Source organism: Pundamilia nyererei, unplaced genomic scaffold, assembly GCF_000239375.1.
Source record: "Pundamilia nyererei isolate P.nyererei 1_Seehausen unplaced genomic scaffold, PunNye1.0 scaffold00218, whole genome shotgun sequence".
Taxonomy (NCBI): Eukaryota; Metazoa; Chordata; class Actinopteri; order Cichliformes; family Cichlidae; genus Pundamilia; species Pundamilia nyererei.
Window position 1 is genome coordinate 6,084 of NW_005187619.1, and position 7,161 is coordinate 13,244.

The following is a 7,161-nucleotide window of genomic DNA, read 5'->3' on the forward strand; positions in this document are numbered from 1 at the left end:
AACAAGATGGCAGCTGCAGTGTAAGTCAGACTGTGTCAGACCTTCGTCCCGTAATGATTCCCTCCTTCCTGAAACAGCTCCAGGAACTTCCTGTAAAGCTTCAGGGCCGTGCATGAGTCCTCCGTGCTGTCATGGGTTTCTCCCTGGATGTTGAGGCCCGTGGACATGAAAAAGAATGATCAGAAATTATTCTCCTTTCTTTCTCTCTCAGTCTATCTTCCACAAGCTCTTCTGGAAGCTTTGCTGATTTCAAATAACCCTTATCTTCACCTTACACTCTCTTGTTCGTGAGCATGGAAGAGCCTTTGCCTGCCCTGGATCAATTGTTTGGTCTTTTTCACTTATCTTCCTAACTTAGTAGAGTTGAAATGCCTGCTCAACGAGAGAAAGGTAAGATGACATTTTTCTTGCAGACATGCTTGTGGCTCAAGAAAAAATGAGTATCTGTGTTACATCATTTAGACATATAATCCTTATGAAACTACACATTGTGAATTCAAGAGGGAAATTTGTGTCACACGCTGAAGAGTATTTCATGGTTCTCATGGAGTGGTCACTTTTATCATGAAAGGCAAATGAAACTATGCGGAGAGCAGCATCTGATGAAGGCAGTAGATTCCATGTTGGTTGGTGGAGAGAGATCCTGAAAGACGTCCACTGTTAAAAATAAGCATAAGTGGAGAGACCTGAGTATGGTTTTCATCTAAAGCTAGTCCACCTTCCAGAGGTCGTCTAACTTCCAGGATTATTAATGGTAAACCAAATCAACAGTCAAGTATCTTTTGTCATTAAGTGTATTTTAAATGAAATTCAGCTTTCTGTTGGCTAAACAGCATATAGTACAATTCAGCACCTGGAAACACAACACTTACCAAAGAATCAGTACAGTGGTAGCTTAAGTCAAAGTGAGCCTGCTCAGCACATCTGTGAAACATCCAGCAAAAATCAGCAGCACAATCACATTCAGCCAAAGATATATGTCTAGTATCTCGTGAACATGGTGGCAGAGTCTTTTTGGTGGCTGCCACTAATCTTTAGGATAACCTCCCCGATTAACATAAGAGCTGTCTGATCATTTTAAGACTGTTAGAAATCAGTTCACTCTGACTGGCTTTCAGCTTTAGCTGTTTCAGCTGTTTTATTGAGTGTTATGTTTTTATTGTGTATTTCTGTGCATGTTTGTTGATATAGTGATCATAAATGTACATTTTTTTTATAGCCTGTACAGCAGGTATTTTAAATGAGCTTAAAAAATAACCCTAGTCTTGACTTCTCACTGAGTAACAAAGGCTTCCCCTTAGAGTTATTTTTCCTGAGCAGTAAAACCTGGGCTGTAAAGAAAACATGGCAGGGAAAAAGAAAAGTGTCTGACTGCTGTCAAGTGCTTTGCAACAAGTTTTATTATGACAAGTTTTATTCACTTTAATCAGCAGCTGGATTGAAAACGTTATATTTGCTTGTAGGAGCTGCACTGAGATCAGAATAAACGCTGAATTTGTCTGTGTTGATGTGGTTTGGTCTTAGATTTTTCTTTCTAAGTTTTAAGAGGCGCTGATCTTGACTATTAAAATAATGCAAGAAGCTCTTTTTAGATACTGTTTTATTATATAATTTAATTTATGGTTGATTTTCACATTTGCTTCATTTGAAATGTAAGTGATTCTCTTGCTTCAGACGTTATATCGGTAACAATAATAGATCGTATTAAAGATGGATGTGTTTTAGGTTTTTAACAGTGAAGCTGACACAGAAGTGTCTTAAAGCTGCATTCTTTCTTATGCTACCAAGGGGCAATACCTGGCTGAAAGATTTGTTGTCCTGTCTGAAGTTGTTCCAGATGCTCCTTCAGTCCCCACAGTCAAAGCAACTGAGGCACCTCTGAGAGTTAAAAGCGGTCTTTCAATGTGCAGCTGTTCTCAGAGGTGTTACAATAAGGACTTCACCAAGTTCAGTGGAGTTAGAAGTTCACATGAATTTAGCAAGTTAGTTTCAACCTAAATATGATAAACCATGTTCTAACTAAAATGTACAGCTCTACCCTCATCATACGACAGGGAGAAGACACCAAAAACCAATATCACTCACTCATGAAAGGGAACAGCCATGGAATTTATCCATCAGGGCCAACTTTATTTAGCATCAGTAGGAATTTGAATAATGGAGGAACCTTCCTTTGGTTTTGGCGATCAAAACCAGCACTGAGCTGCTGCCTTTCTTGCTAATGTTATCGAAACACAAAAACTCCCAGGGCTTAGGTGGCTGGTAAATTAGCCAACTAAATTAGCTAACTATAAAATTCTGGCTTGCAAAAATGATTGCTAGCTAAACCATATCCTTTTATTCTCTTAACTTGTGTTTTATGCAGTCACCAACACATTGAAATCTTTATGCTGATAGTGACCTATGCAGTATTTAATCAGGTCTCTGATACATGCAAAAATATAACAAAACAGTGTTATGTATATTTTCTCACTGTTCACTGTCATATCTGTCAATAAAGTACTTGGTTGTGGTTAATATATACTGTGGTTTCCAATAAACCAGGAACTTCAGTTTCCTAGTGAACCTTAAACCAAAGGTTGTGATTTTAACAAACAAATCTATTTTCTGCCCGTGTGCACCGTGTTCACCTTTGGTTTGCTGCAATTAAACTGCTCCAACAGGAGGACGTTTTTGAACCAGAGCAGAAAAGTTCTAAAGCTGAACGTCCATCTTTTCTCTCTCATCTTTTCTTTTTATGTTTCCTGTGTTAAAAACACTACTTCTCAAAAACAGCAGTTAATATTTCCCAGCCGAATTGAACTCTAATCATTGACTAATTAAGGAATCACTGCAGCTACAATGTATTTTTTGGATTTGAAAACTGATGGAAAAAAATGTTATGCAATGTTCTAATTGTGTGAGCTGTATGTTAGTCAAGAATACACTTAGTGCCTGGAAATACGCCCAGATTTCAAAAATATTTATCTGCTCATTATAGTGCACACACACTCGTAACTGTCCTTGTGAAAAGCCCCTAGAAAGAAAAGCGCTATTGTGTGACAGTTTTAAAGCAAAAAAAGGGTGGGACTGACAAAATGTACTTGTTAGGATGCCTGGGTCGTTGACCCAGGGTTTTGAGTTTATATTATTTCTCATTTCTAGTCTTTGGTTTCTTTGTTAGAGTTCTGTCTTATGGTTTATGTCTCTATGTTTTCTAGTTGCTCTGTCTCCCCTGTCAGCTGTATCCCCTTGTCAAGTTCGCGTCTCTGTGTTATGTTTCCTGTTTTACTTTGAAAGTCCGTGTCTCATGTAAATACATCTGGTTTTGCTTCCTTTGTCTCGTTAGGCCTGATTTGCCCCAGCTGTGTTTCCCTCCTGTTATCCATTCCCTGATTGCTCCATCTGTGTATTTTAGCCCTGTGTTTCTCTGTGTCCATGTTGCGATCTACCTGTGTGTTCTGTCTGTGTAAGTATATTTTGTATTCCTAGTTTTTTTTTTGCCCTTTTGAGTTCAGCATTAAAGCTGTTTTGAGTTCACGTCTGTCTCCGGAGTCTGCACTTTGGATCCTTTTCCTTCCTGCACATAACAGTACTGGGGACTTCCCCCTTCAAGCATGAAACTTTGTATTTCATACTTTTGCTCCCTTACAAGAATAAACACAATCCTTGACTGTTGCTCATTTTTGTTCATTTTTATTGTGGCAAAAACTCACTTGACGAAAGGATTAAAATTATAAACCAGAGGATTTGGACTGGTTTTTGGTCCATTTGTGCCATTATAGTGTATAAAGCAATACTAATGAACAGACCTAAACAATGAACCAACAGAACAGGAGCATAAAGAACTCTAACTTTCGTGAAATGTAAGATGTAAGTTTCCCTGAAACAATTAATAGAATAACGTAATAAACTGAAAAAACAACGCTGAGAGTTCTTTACTGCTCTAGATAGAAAAATACTGATTGAATATGGACCATCTTTTCCCTCAGGTGTTCAGCGATGACTCACAGCGGTCCCACATTTTATAAGAATTAACATTTTAAACAGTATGAATTCTCATGTTCTTCTTTAATTTGTTCCTCTCAACAAATGTTTTCTCACAGGTGCTACAAGAATACGGCTTTTCATCTGTGTGAATTCTCATGTGTGTTTTGACCTTTGATGAGGTAGCAAATCTTTTCTCACAGGTGCTACAAGAATACGGATTTTTACCTGTGTGAATTCTCATGTGTGTTTTGACCTTTGATGAGGTAGCAAATCTTTTCTCATAGGTGCTACAAGGGTACAGCTTCTCACCTGTGTGACTTTGTGTGTTTTTTGACTTCTAATGAAGTAGCAAATGTTTTCCCACAGGTGTGTGAACTCTTCGATGTGTAATCATATTGTATTTATCCTGTAAAGTTTTTCCACACACTTCACATTGTACAGACTTGTTCTTTGTGTCCGTTCTACTTTTACTTGATGACACAGGAAGGTTGTACTCTTTGACTGTGACGTCTCTCATTCAGCTCTGTATTTCTAGTAGTTCCTGAGTCCACATGCTGACTTTCTTCATTATCTCGGGTCTCTGCTTCAGGAGAGCTGTGAGAAAGGAGCTGCTCACTGTTTGGTTCTGGTTTACTGTAGGCACTTTCCTCATAAGCGGGTGTCACCATGAAGGTATCAGCCTCCTGCTTCAGCCCAAGCTGCTCTCCCTTCTAACTGCTGCAGAGTTCCTCCTGGTCCTCTTTAATCTGTAGATTCTCTGGTTTCTCCTGGTTCAGACTGGAGTTCCTCTCCTGGTTAAAGACGTGCTGGTCTGTAAGAACCTCCTCTTCCTCAAAAGCATGCTGCTTTAGGGCAGCAGCATGCACAAAGGGGAAAAGATGATAGTAAAACAAACATTTGAGAAAATATTTACTGGTCTGAACCATTAGCAGGTCTCTACATAGTGAGCCTGTTGCTCACATATACCACTAAAATTAAAGTCTACAAACGTGACAAATTATTTGGGCACTGATGCAAATGTTTAGTTCTGACACTCTTATTAGCAAAGTTCAAAGTTCAGCTTCTTATGTCTTTGATATATAAAATAAATAGATGTTTTTTTGTTAAATGAATGTGGATGTCTGAATTGGCCGCAGTTACAAGAAGGCATGCTGGGGAAGAGCTCTCTTACACAGTAGTAAACGTTTTGGCTGTGCTTGAAATGCCATGAAAACTCTTCTTGTCTAACAAATATAACTTTAGAAACTCTGAATTCCATATTTTCCAAAACAGAATAGAAATATTTATTCATATTACCCAGACCTGTAAACTGTTCAAAATCACCATTTCCATGCTGCAGAGGAAACATAATTCTTTAACTTAAACTGATAACAGAACAAAATGAATTTTGTGTTGTTAACTTTGTGTCTCTGTGTAGATTTTGTCTGACCAGTGAGTGAAAATTTGAAACCCAGATGTTTCACGTCTTTCATTCTGGTGAATTTTTACGTACTAATTTTCACCGTTTTGCACAAGTTAATGGTGGAAATGTGTTTAAATAAAGAACAGAAAATCAGGCTGAAGAGATTCATTCATGTTGCTTATTACTTTTTGACCTTCAATTCTCTGACAGTTCATCAGTCTGTCGGAGGGTCAACACAGAAACACAGACAACTATTCACACTCATATTCACACCTATGAGCAATTTAAAATCACCAACTAACCTAACCCGGCTGTTTGTATGTCTCTGGATAGTGAACAAGGGGAGAACATGCAAACTCCACACAGAAAGGCTTGGCTACTTGGTAGAGTCAAACTCAGGACCTTGTTGCTGTGAGGCAACAGTGCTAACCACTGGTCCACTGTGCTGTCTGTGAGTTATATTCACTTTTATTAAATCAACACAGTTTTACATACCCATTCTGTGTAACTTTATCACAGGTTTCCAGATGGTCTCCAGCAGTCTGAGCTGCTTTTTATCAGTCCAGACAATAATGCCTTTAGCCTCCTGCTTCAGCCCAAGCTGCTCTCCCTTCTGACTGCTGCCAAGTTCCTCCTTTTCCTCTTTAATCTGTGGAGTCTCTGGGTCCTCTTGGTCCAGACTGGAGTTCCTCTCCTGGTTACAGACCTGCTGCTCATCCAGATCCTCCTCTTCCTTACAGTCATGTTGTTTTGGGAGGTCTTGAGGAATAAAGAAACACAAGAACAATAATCACTATTGTGTGATACAAAAACTATATATTTTTTATATTTAGTGATTGTTACGGCCCTAGCAGGGCCTCCTCCTGAAGGTGCCTGTGTGGGAGTGTCCTTCAATCGCTTCTGCTTGAGGTGCCACCTTTCCCTTTTACACAGCTGACTCTCGTCAGTAATTAAAGGTATTTAACCCCAGGAAAAGGTGAGCTCTGGGCCAGAGTGCCATGTGAGTGGTTACAGCTAGTGAGCTGAGAGTTTGTGATGTTTGCCGCTAGTGAGCTGCTCTCTTTCTTTTTGGCTTACGTTTTACTTTATTGACCAACGCCTGAGTTTTGTTTGTTTTCTTAAATGGTGATAGCGGCTCTTTTAGTTGAGCTACTTTAATAAAACTGTTTAATTTAACCCTTTTGCCTCCTTGACTCTTTTTCCTGACCCGGACACTTTTTGTTACTTCCCCCTCACCGCCTAGACCCCTCAGGGGAACATAACAGTGATATAAAAACTAATATTTTTAAAAGCATGAATCAAAACCCAAGAAATGGCGATCAGCCTATCATATGACCCATTATGAGCCACACCCACACACACACACACACGAAAGCTCAGGGAAATAGTTGTGCACACTCACAGCAAGGATCCTCACTGTGAGCAAAGACACAAAGTTCACCAAACTAAAATGCAATGTGACCACCATGAAAACATCAGTGTGTAAAATCCTTTTTTAAATGAAGCTTCACTTCAACTTCAGAGAAGGTTGTTAACAACGTGTTAAATGTGTATTCCACTGACATCTAACTATATTTTACTGCACAATCTCAGTGTTTACAGATGATCTAAAACACTAATGCCTGATGTACTCAACATTGGAATCTGTTAGAGAAAAAATTTAATAAATAAATGAATTAAAATGTATTAAAACCTAACCTATCAGTGACCATCGACCTGCACCAGTTCAACATAGTCCATCACTGAACATTGAACTACAGCACTGAGAAATTCAATTTATTTATTTATAT

At 38.8% G+C, this 7,161-nt stretch overlaps 1 long non-coding RNA gene across 2 annotated transcripts; it reads right to left on the minus strand.

Annotated features, from left to right (window-relative positions):
• Positions 1–3,640: 3,640 nt before the first annotated feature.
• LOC102202534 (uncharacterized) lies at positions 3,641–6,231 on the minus strand. 2 transcript variants are annotated; one of them, XR_312124.1, is made up of 2 exons: positions 5,867–6,231; positions 3,641–4,811 (listed from the first exon to the last, which is right to left on the minus strand). It is a non-coding gene; the product is annotated as an uncharacterized LOC102202534 (long non-coding RNA). The 2 variants fall into 2 exon arrangements; XR_312123.1 differs by having other exon boundaries at positions 3,641–4,814.
• Between the last annotated feature and the right edge of the window lie 930 nt (positions 6,232–7,161).